General features: G+C 32.2%; 2 protein-coding genes across 3 annotated transcripts in view; one reads left to right on the forward strand and one right to left on the reverse strand.

Annotated features, from left to right (window-relative positions):
* The window catches only part of LOC129788976 (dachshund homolog 2), a 1,190,888-nt gene that overhangs the window by 876,104 nt on the left and 302,366 nt on the right, over nucleotides 1–12,418 (forward strand). The window lies entirely within an intron of this gene.
* LOC129789076 (protein gustavus) overlaps nucleotides 1–12,418 on the reverse strand; it is a 70,719-nt gene that overhangs the window by 48,213 nt on the left and 10,088 nt on the right. The window contains exon 1 of one of the 2 annotated variants that reach the window (XM_055825713.1): nucleotides 8,663–9,062. The exons of the other annotated variant lie outside the window; for it this stretch is intronic. The gene's annotated coding sequence lies outside the window, so the exon portion shown is untranslated. Of the gene's footprint in view, nucleotides 1–8,662; nucleotides 9,063–12,418 lie in introns of those variants that run through there. 2 annotated transcript variants of the gene reach the window in all.

Below are 12,418 nucleotides of genomic sequence, written 5' to 3' on the forward strand. Positions count from 1 at the left end.
GAGGTCGACTGAAGGGAATGAGAAGTGAAAGATTAAGGTAGAAGAATAAAGAATTAAAATTATTTTCAATTCAAAACTTATTTAGTAATCAACGGTTTGGAGGTCATTGCCAAAGATTTATCAACGCCACTGTAGTACTATTTACAATGAGTCCATCAATGAGACTTATGCAAGAGAAGCACACAACCTCGAACTCTCAAATGCATAATATTCCTCCTCTTCACCACTTTTCCAACTTCTTTCACCGCAAGCGTTACTGACCTATAGTGGCACACTGGTGTGCCTGAATTTTATATAATCAGCCTGTTTGTGTCATTATGTGCGAATTGGTGTAATGCCCTAATTACCATGTTACATCACAAAATAAAATTCACCTCATACGCGCACGGTGACTCTGGCGTATCCAAGTGCAAGTGAATGACCTTCTTTTATCAATTAGATTTTTGCAGCTTCTAAAACCCCATCTATCCCATTCTTCTCCACGAGGCTGTATCGCACACAAAAAATAATTGCATTTAATCACAAGAAGATTCACACGAAAATAGATAAGCTTTCCTTCACTTAATTACTCCGCCTCATACAAACACTTTTATGTGGTTTTTCCTTCTTCTTCTAATACATTCTGTGACACCGATTTAACCTAACGACCTCCTCCTCGTTTCACTCTGACACAAATACAAGAAGAATTTAACATTCTAATTTCCCCGCAGGTTAAAAAGTCAACGAAACTTTCACTCAATATACTGAAAAAAAATTATCCATTCATATCAATACATTTTCCACATCATGATGTGCCGAAAAATCAGCCAAAGAGTCAATAAACTTGTATTATTTTGGCACAGGATACTCGGCAATTTATGCAGCACTCGTGTGTGTGGATTATTATTCGAAAAGTCTTTCAGGAAGTAATAATTTTGCTTCCTGGTGACTATTTAGTTATTCTTTGTCCTATAAATTTTCCAATATTCCAATCGTTGGAATGTATGTCATACAGTGTGATTATTAGAAAACAATTCTGAATGTTCTAGCTGTGATTATTCGGTAGAAAATTAGAAATGAATAAATTTTTAATATTCCTGACTGCATAACGACTCAATTCTGACCAAATTTTGGCGTGTCTAACTCATTTTTCATAATAAAAATAATTTATTAATTCCAGAAAAAATCTCTTTTAGAAAAATTCACATTTTGATTAAAGTGTAATAATATTCCCAAACAGCCATGACAGAATTTGATTTTTTTTAATTTTACCGGCCAATTTTTTAAAGTATTTTTAGTGATATTTCGTTTTAAAAGATCATGTTTTAGAGAATTTTATTTTTAGTTTTGATTAATTTTTCATGAAAATATCATAGTTTGTTGATAACAATCTGAAGCAGTTTGAAGTCGTTAAACGGGTCAACAATCGGTAAAATAAAAAGAAAATCAGAGTCAATCCGTGCTAGTTGGGAAACCCAATTTCAGCATAATCCAGAAATTTCTACGCCAATCAGGTGAAATTCAATAATTTCCAATGGCTCTAATTTTATTTTATAGTTTCAAAACACATTATTTTCTAATTTATTTATCGCAATAACTGTCACTAAAATATAAATAATTAGAACAGAATAGTTAAGCAGGAAATTTAATAACACTGTTATCATTTATTTAATTTCCAAAACATTAGTGTAGAAATTTTCATTCCAATATTTTGTTATGAATAAATGATATTTAACCTAATTTCCAGAAAACTATTTTAGCTCTATTGCAACTCCATTCATGCAGAGAGAAGCTCTTGCGCATTTGGAAAAATTTCATGCTGAGCAAATATTTTATTTTACGATTAAAGAAAATTTTTAAATTTTTGTTTAGAAGAGAATTTTATAGAGGAAAATCTTCAATGAACATTATTAGAATGACTTTAATAATAATATTATGATGATTAGACGGCCTATCATTCACATAAATCGTTTAATAATAAAGCTAATATACAGAGAAAAAAAAATAGAAAATACAACTTTTCAAGCCAACCTTGGGGAGTTTGTAATAAAATTGTTTATTTGAACGAAAATAAAAATGAAAACTTGCGTCACGAATGATGCAGAACTTTCTCAAAGTGTGTCGAAAGTACAATTATTTCTATTTTTTTTCTCTCTTCACTTTCAACATTTTCGATTGATTCTATTTTCGAAAATTGCCCATTTTTGAAGGGAATAAAACAACCGACCACAATCAATCGGAGAGAGGAGATTTTATTAATTACAAAAAAAATTCAAATTAATGCAAATTTGTCCCAAAAGTTTTCCAACCTTCCAAATCAGAGGGGAGGCCCTCAAAAATGCAGGGTCAAAATCAAGGAAATTCATATGTAAATGCTTGACGACGTATGATTATAAATAATTAAATCTTAAGTAGGTACTGTGTCTACAAAAATATACCTATATGAGTGAAGTATTTACATTCTATAACCTTGAATGCATTGGCCGTAAATTTAACAATTTTGCTATGGAATTAAAATGATTTTTGTGTGAAGAGTTTCATGACCCGCATTGCAAAAAAAAAGCTCGCTGACTTGGGAGATGAAAAACCCACCTTTGAGGAAATTTTTGACATTGAACGTTGAGTCATAAATTTGGACAATAAACTATGGGGCAATTAACTAATTTAATAGGATGGCATTAAATTTGATAATGAGGTCATGAAAGATCAATTTTTTTCCTTTGCAAAAAAACTTCTAATTTATTTTGCAATTTAGCCCCAAATTATTAAAGAAAAAGAAAACACAAAAATCTGTTTTTTGCTCAAAGCAACATGGAAAGTTTTCCTCCGCAATTTCCTCACGCAAAATTGAACTTGTCGGAGTTTTTTATCGTGGATGTTTTATTTCTTTCACACACGATTTTCCTCATTGTTTTAATTACTTTACGAAAAATTACTCAATGTGGTCACAGCGTCGGCATAAGCACAATAAACATGCGTTTGTATAAATATTATTTAATTCACCTTGAACTTGTGATATTTCACTTTTACTCCATTAATTTTCTTCTTGTTTTTTGCTTGTGTTTTGGAGCAAATCAAAGACAAATTGCTTGTTTTATTTGGAACTGGAGCATTGCAAAATCCACACAATTTGTTGATTTTTATTGATTATCTCTCTTATTTTTATTTCCAAGAATAGATTTCTTAATAAATTCTTCGTAAAAATATATTTTAATTTGACGAAAATCCGGATTTTCTTTATATTTCAAAAAAAAAATTGCGTATGCATCAACATCCTTTCTTCTTAAATTCTATGACCCAACTATGAAAATACCTCAAGAAATTCTTGATAAAAACACACAATATACTTCACACGTTGCAAAAATTTAATCAGAGACTAGTTCAAGGAACTCGGAGTTATTTTTTTCTCACTCTAATCACTATTTTATTGAAGAAATGCGTGAGAGATTTTGAGAAGTTCCACACCAAGCTGAAAATTCTACTGCGAATTGCATTAATCATCAACTTTGCGTATCTCATTCATATTCCTAAATTGCTTATCATGCACACCACTTCATTCATATTGAGTGCAATTGAGGATGATTCTCAAGAGAATTGTCGATTTGCTGACAGACGTTGAAATAAAAAACGAACGATAGCACTGGAGAACACGGCTTAAACCCTTTCATCTCGCACACAGCACGATAAACTCGATAAACTCTCAAAGCATATGTATATTGACTCGATGCTGCACTTCCTCTCTTCACACTCACATTGATCACTTCCACATTAGCCATTCATTTATGTAAACATTTTGTTTTTTTTTTATACATTGTCACCCAGCATCCGGAAGTTTTGAGGTCTTTTCATTTATTTTCTTTTAGCCACTCTATTTGACCCAACGCACGAGAGAGAGAGAGAAAAATAACTAATAATCTATCCGCATGTATTGATTTCAATTTTTACAATTAACAATGCAAGGACAATTAGAAAAAATAATTATAACTCATACTGAACAAAAGTTCTCATGTTGAGAACTTTTCTCCGTATGGAGAATGTTTTTCATCAAAATGCATTTCAAATGTTTTCAGCATACGAAATGTGGTTGAAGCGAAAAAATAACCATTTCTTAAAAACGATGAGTTGTAGCTATACTACGTAAGATGCAAAATTTCGCAGACATTGCATGAGATTAGAATTTTCCCGCCCAATATTTTCCATGCTGAGTAAGAGAAAATTTTTCTAGAATTTTTCGCTTTTCAGAATTAGTGCTTTTATCTCCATGAAATTTCATTGTTTTGATGCAGTTGGGAATATTAAGGTTGATCTATATGAGAGATTTTGGATTATGGCAGAATAAAAGAGTTTTATGGCACCTCAGACACACACTAAGGGAAATGACAGTACCTCAAAATAGAAATAAATGAAATAATAAATTTATAGTGATATAATGATTCTTAAATTTCATTCTAAACTACATCAAAGGTTTAGCATTAAATTCTAGGTCAGTCGTGCGACTTGACTTAGCCTTTTATAGGTTCATGTCTTATATATATTTTTTTAAATTTCTTTAAACCATAATAGGTCTTTTAGCTCGAATGAGAAATAAGTTTTTTTTTAACATGTTTAATAAATAATTTTGGACAGAGTTCCCAACTTTATAGCAAAAAATTGTTGGAATGTCTAAAATATACTTCCTTCGGACCACATAGCTGAGACACATTTTGTTCCATAATAGAAATGCTTTGTTATTTTGAAGTAAGTGTATAGGTTAGAAGATTGTTTTTTTTTGCTAGACACAAAATTTTTCAACGTCCTACCAAGACAGGAGAAATAAAATTAAAATTATTGCAAGAGGCTTCCGGTGTTCATCAGAGGAAAATTCCCGCTCACCCAAGGAAAAGCAGCAATTTATGCCAAAGCTTTCGAGCCCAATTGTGGCTCTTCTTCAGTGGCTATTGAAATAAATGTGTCCTTTCAGCCACTGAAGAAGAGCTACAATTGGGCTCGAAAGCTTTGGCATAAATTGCTGCTTTTCCTTGGGTGAGCGGGAATTTTCCTCTGACGAACACCGGAAGCCTCTTGCAATAGCATCGATACGTCAGAAAAAAGAAGAAAATAAAATTAAAATATTTTTTTTACAGAAACAATTTCAATAATTAAAAATAAAAAAATTCAAATATTTTATCAGCTTAAAATTTCAGTTAAAAACCCGAAATAATTTTCAATAGTGCTCTACTTGTTGATTATATCACCTGCATCTATTTTAATAATAAAAAAAATTATTACTCTGATTAAAACAGATTAAAATCTCAACTAATTGAATCATTTACTTCACTCAACACCTGCTCTAGAAGACGTAAGAAAAATATATTAAATTGCAAAGCAAGAAATCTATTTTAACACCATCATAAAATATGCTGTATTATATGTCTAATTTGCAAAAGAAATAACTTTGGTTGACTGATATATGCATATATACGAATATAAACCACGTATTCTTGTTAACCATATGCTAAAAGTTTAAACCTCTTATACTGAAAAGTCATTTCCTTATCGGTTTATACCCCACTTGAGAAAAAAATTTGAAAAAAAAACTCACAGAAGATGAAGAATTTGCCGGTGTGTTCGTAAAAGGCCGGGAAGAATTACGAAATTGAGGTGAGAGATATTACGCAATATATGCGTTGATTGGAAAAGCTCTACATTAGATAACACGTAAAGAGAGGGTGCCGATAGATAAAGTTCAATGCTAAATGACCGAAATCAATGTCAACATCTGTATGTTTGGAGATGTTTTGATTTGGAAACCTATCGCCGAAACTTGTATTTCTTTCCATTATCAAAATAACCAATAAATTACGTGCGATGGGAGTTTTTTTTCTCGATTTGCAAAAAGATTTTGCGACTAATGTGGTGAGATGAGTTGCAGATTTTTTCTTGAAGACGTCGATGATTCTCCCACACTCTCACCTTGCTGAAAAAAAAATCTTTTTCAGGGGAAACTTTTACATCAATTTTGGAGATATATAATTGAAAGAGATCACAACGCATTTCATCAATGTCACACATATTTTTCCACGCCGCACTGCCTTCACTTAGATTTCTTCATAAATAACGATCTTGGGAGTATCTTCGAAACACAAATCATTTTGTTAGTTAAGTGAAGAATAAATATTGTCCGAATACAAATTTGTAAAAATTGAGTTTGACAAAAAACTGATATTTTCGCAAGACTTTTTGGGGATTTTGAGACATAGTTTTGTGTACGTAACAGTGCTGGGGAAAGTAATAGCAACACTTAGAGGAGAATGAGGCTAAATAAGTCAGATAACCGTTGAAAGAAAGTTCAAAATTTCATATTTCTTTGAGATTGAGGAAAGTAGTCTAAGCAAAAGGAATTTTTTATTAGATTTGTTAAAAATTATTGTACGATGGCTATTTGTCTAATTTATGTAAAATCGGTTTATTTTTCAATTTAGAAATGAGCTTTTTCTTAACCCTTGTCGAGCTTTTACTATACCTATATTCAATCTTAAATATTTCCGGCTATGAGTGTCCGATTTTGATAAATCACACAGATTCAGAAAGGTACATTCATATCTTTTCTAACAATGTTAGATTTTCCAAAATCGGTTCATCCGTTAAATTTTAACGACGTCTTAAAGCGAAAGTTGAAATTTTTGTCATGGTTCTATATAAATAACTGTCAAAAAAAATTAACCGTATAACCGATTTTGATGATCTTAAAAGTTTCGAAAAGATGTTTCAAACAGCTTTTCAACTTTCTAAAGTTATCAAAATCGGACACTCAGAACCGGAAATTGATAAAATTGAACATAAATATTCATTCAAAGTAACATAGGTGTTGCTATAATTTTTCTCAGCACTGTATTTACATATAGCAAATGCAGTTTCCTTTTCCAAATGATTATATCGACAGAATTTTGATGGATTTTGTGTCAATATTAGCGACAACTTTGTTAATACAAAAGGTTCCACCTCACCACAGGAAAAGAAGAATATTTGAACATACAAAATGTACATTTCTTGACGAAAATTGAATTTCTTTTTTTTTCCTTTCGTGTTCCAAATGGAACGAGGGGGTGCTGGCAGGGGGGGAGGGTATACCCAGAAGAAAGATCAAGAAGTGAGCGAAACAATAAGCAAAATTGACCTTGTGATTCTGACATTACTGTAATAAATTCAATATTCGCTTAGACGTCTCCGTCGCTGTTTATCTTTGTCTCCATCATATCGATTTGAAAATTATATATGTTGAAGGAAATATCACGCATTCATGCTGTGAAAATGCACATAATAAAAAGAGATAATATTTCCTATGCGGAATATTTCATTTTTGGGGGTAAAGATGAAAATGGAAAGATAGAGAAGATGAAGAAAAAAAAAAGTTCGCGGAAGTCCAATGAAATATTTCTCAATGTTCCTCAATATCTTGGCTCATTTTTTTCCAGCTTCTTTTTGATATCTCTTATCCATTCTCGAGACACCTCTTAATACAATTCCACGACGACTTTTTAATTTGCACAAAAGTCGCTTTTAAGCTACTCACACAGACAACGAGGCAAACCACCTTTCAGTGCCACTCACTTCTATTTAATTGTTTAAAATGCTAAAATGGAATTTTATATTTCTCTCACCTAAAACGTATTGAATTACTTCTTATTTTTCTGCAAGAAAAATGCGAGAAAGAAAATAAGTGTACAAAGAACAAATTTTTGAAGACGTGAGACGCCAAAAGTCGTGGATTCTTCACATTTTTTTTTGTTTGGAGGGGATTGGGGAAGGAATTGGAGACAATTCATGAGCAAAAGTACATTCCTCCTTCAAATCGTTGGTGTCAGCACAAAAGTGTGAGGAAAAATTTTCAAGGTAAATACTATTTGTAATCAGCAATCGATACATAATTCAATTTAATTTAACACACGGGTAGCACAATTTTGCTACAACAGTTCGAGAAGCCGTTCCGTCACTCTAAACGCGCTAAACTTCTTAGCATGGACACCTATTTTATCAAGACATGCTCACGTTTAACGTGGCTTTTTTATCAGTAATTTTTGTATTCATGATAAAGAATTGAAACTATAGCAAAAATTATGACTTTGAATAAGAACCACCAAAGGCTGAATTTTTTTTAAACTTCCTGACTTAATTTCAGGTGAAAACTGAATTAAAAAGTTTAAAGAATTCAGTTCTTTACTCTGCTCTTTTTTTAGCACAATTTCGAGTTGGATCTTCTTTAAAAAACTCATAAGAAGTTCGGCATTGACGGCATTGATCCAATTGGCATGAAACCCGAATTTATTCAGGCAATAAGCAACATGTGAAATGAATTGTCTTGCAAAAATAGGTGTCACTGCTCTAAGAAGAGAAGTTCATTATATATAACTGTGGCAAAGTAACTTTCTGATGTCATATGTATAACATGAGAGATCAAGAGGCAAATCAAGTGGAATAAATTACTTTATCAAAAGTGTAACACACACATGAGGCATCAATTGCCTGCTTTATCCGCCCCAAGGCTAAGTCTAGTGTCTTCACTTGAATTCAAATTGTTCCTAATGCGGTTAAACATTTAAATTCTTAATCAAATTATTGTTATTTTTATCGAGAAAAACCCACAAAAATAAGCCAAAGAATTATTAATAAAAAAAAACATGAAGAAAATTGAAACAAAACGTACTTCATTTAACGAAATTTCCACTAAAACTCCATGTAAGTGATGGATGTATTCAAATGAAAGGTTTTCTGCATATTTTGCACTAAACTTCCAATGCACTTCACAGAACTTTAGCAAGTTTTCTCAGCACTTCAAATTGAGAATCAAACTTCTCTTGATACGCAATTTTGAAGTATATAGAAATCGTCACGATTAAATTAGTATTTTCAGCACTTCACAGACACTTTTGGTGTGCGGAGAAACTGTTGAATTGCTGACCGTCAGCAGTATTTGTTTGATTTGTTTTTTTTTGGGCAAGAAAAATGTCTCTGAGGAGAAACTAAAGTAACGCACAGAAACTGGGTAATCCAAAGCGACAACACACTTGCTGAAGACTATTTGAAAATCAAACTTGCACTGGTGCTCCATGTGGCTTGAATGAGGCAACAGAGGTGCTATATTTTGCACCTACATATAAAAGTATCGCCATACATATTACAACGAAGCAAGTAAAGTTCAGCACACATGCAAAGTAACTTAATATGTATACGAAAAAAGCACACCCATCCCATACATACATAGCAAAAAAAGAAGAGGAAAGAGACTTGAGAAAAGCACAAACAGCTTACATTCTCCTTCGTTGTGAGTGAGAAATCTTTTCTCCGTACGTTATTCGACTAATTCGTCTACTCAAAGTGATATTTTCAAACAATTTATGCTAACAATTTATAGTTAAATCGTGTAATTACGGAGAATCGTTAAGAACATTGGGAAAGAATGCAAAGATGACTACATACAAGCATACATACGAGGAAGAGGCAATTCTTAACCTTTCACACAAATAAATCAAGAGATTTCCATCGCGCAATTCACTCGAAATATATTTTTTGTGAGATTTGCAATTTAATGGAACAATTTACACGCAGCGTGGAGGAAAATTGATGTAGCTGTAGTTTATTTAAATAAGCCATTATCCAAATTTGTTACCTATATAATTATTTCAACCTTCTGAACGGTAGTCAAATTAAGTTCATTTTTGTTAGTACAAAAGAGCAGCGTCAGGGGACAAAATAGCTAACATATTCCAGCTAATTTACCCCAATTTTAGGACACAATTCACGGGAAATTCATTTATATATAACTAGAATATATATAGAGGAAAAATGCCAACATTGCGACATACAACTGACATAGATTGAAAGTTCAGATAAAACCTTTGACGACACAAGAAAAACATTTAATCACATTAAGTATGCAGCAGCATCCAATTAGCTTTTCTCCCGTTACTTGGTCGCTACATATATTGCAACATTTTCTTAATTCTTCCAGATGAGAAGGGGGTGGGAGGGAAAGCACAGGGAAAAGAAGTAATTTCTTAAGTGGGAAAATCAATCAGATTTTTGAATAAATTAAATATCAAGGAGCTTTTCTTTAGAGAAAAAGCTTTTATAAAATTCAGGATGATTATTTGAGGAAAAAATTAATTTTGCAAAAAATCTATTTCCCTCAAACAATAACACAGGTAGTTACCAAAATCATCCGATAAACGAGTCATTTTGAAATTTTCCGTGACTGTAAAATCTTGTTTTCATTTCAAGTTTTCCATTCTACAAGTCACAATAAATTGAAAATAAATTAAAACATTTAATCATCGAATCCCACTGAGCTTAAGACATTTCACCTTATCTAAGGAAAACGAGGTACTTTCGAAGGTAATATGGAGATAAGTTTGGCTGACTCAGAGGGAGAGAGAGAGGCCCAAGGAAATTGGGAAAATTCTACACACGAAGGTGAGAATTAATTTTTGGGCTCTTATTCGTCAATCTTTTAGGAATATTATTCCAATTACTTCACCTTCACCTTCTCCTCCCCACCTTCTAAATATTTTCTTTCATTTGTACCAAAATATGGATTTTATGGAGATTTTGTGTTGAAGCTTTTTATTTATTTTTGATTAGAAGAAATCTCTGGCAAAGATTTTTTTCTTGAGCTTGTCATCTGTCGTGTGAGATGGAGAAAATTCACAGTGGCAGTCGTAGTTTTAACCCTGACACAGTGACATAGTAAAATTCAAAACAATTTATAGTTTTCTTCCATTTGATTCTCTTAGTAGATCATCACATTTCTTAAATGGGATACGTTACATTTAATCATTCATAAATTGCAATATTTATTCATTTCTCAAGAGATTCATGAAAGATTCAGCAAGATAGAGCACACTTTGACGGCAAAATGGACTTGTTTTAATGGCTCAAGAGGAGATAAAAGTTGCTCAATTTTTGACTAATAAGAAGTGAAGAAGGAAAAAAAATTGCTTCGGGTGTATTTGAAAAATCACCTCAATTTCTTTTCTTCTCTTTTACCTACATTGCAAGTTCCTTTTTTTATCACCCAGCATGGACATTGAACTTTGCATGTCATTGACATCATTCCCCAAAAGAAATCCACAAACGCCGTAACTCAATTTTTTCTTCTTCTACTTCTTCGTGTGTGCTATTTAACCAAAACAGTACACACACAGCACGTAGTAATCTCAACAATTGTTCATTCAACCTGGCGATATGATGCTCAAAAATACAGACAAAAATGGAGCAATTATTACGTTGGAGAGAGATTAAAAATTATGTCCAATTTTCTTTAAAAAATAATTCTCATTTTGTGTGAAAATTGCCGCCAAAAAGAATTTTTTTTAATCAAAAAATAAATCGAAAAGTAATAAAAGAGAATATTTATTTGAGAAAAATTTCCCATGTCCCCCATTTTCAATACATACTCCGCACACACATTGGTATACAAAGCAGAGAACTACGAGCCAAATGGTCGCAAAGTCACATCGATAATCTCATATAATTGTGCTAATGAATCTCAGCCATTTGACCCAATTCGATCTTTCGCCAGCACAAACCAAATACCATTTGAAATATTAGTTTGTGTAGAGAAAATACGAAAGTACGTAGTTCTCGTCCCCATACTATTTCAAATATTATTTTATTTATTTTATTAGCTGCACATAAAAAATTATTTTATTGACAAGGAAAATTTTGCAATAATCTCTCATGCCGCCTTCCTGATAACACGAAGAGGCCACACATAAAGGAATTCCTTCTGGAAGATATTTAAAAAAAATCCAACAGCGACATTTTCATTGTTTTAAAGTATAAATTGTACAATAAATGTGCTCATTTTTTATCACGAAAAAAAAATAATGACGCTATTTGCAAAACCATATTGCTAAAGAGTTTCATGATTTTCTCATTTCTTTCTCAAACTTCCCGCGTGTTGGTTGAAAGAAAAAAAAATGGCAAATTCGTTGAGAGGAAAAGACATAACAATGAGCATGTGGAGGATGTGAGAATAAGAATAAATGACAGTTTCTCTTTATTTCTTTTATTCACTTTGCAATTTTTGAAAATTCACCAGAGACGTACAGAGTGCTCGAGTCAAGGTGTTTCAATGAATTTGATTGAAAAAAATATTTCTTGAAACCTGGAAAAAATAAAAGGGTTTTTTTCAGTTATTTCATTCCGTATTATCTATATAATAAAGAAAGGTCTGTTTTTTGGTAATCTTCAGTCGTGTTCGGCTATACAAATCTACACCGTTTGACCGATCGCGATGAAATTTAGCACAGAGGCTCTTTATATCAGGCGGTTTCGAGTGGCCGTATCCATTTCCCCCCAAAACCCCCTTCAGGTTAGCCACCATATAAATCTCATGTATTACTTTTTTATCGGCTGTATTACCTTTTCAAACGGTTGTATTACTTTTTTAACGGCTGTA

This window comes from Lutzomyia longipalpis, chromosome 2 (genome assembly GCF_024334085.1).
Source record: "Lutzomyia longipalpis isolate SR_M1_2022 chromosome 2, ASM2433408v1".
NCBI classification, from domain to species: Eukaryota; Metazoa; Arthropoda; class Insecta; order Diptera; family Psychodidae; genus Lutzomyia; species Lutzomyia longipalpis.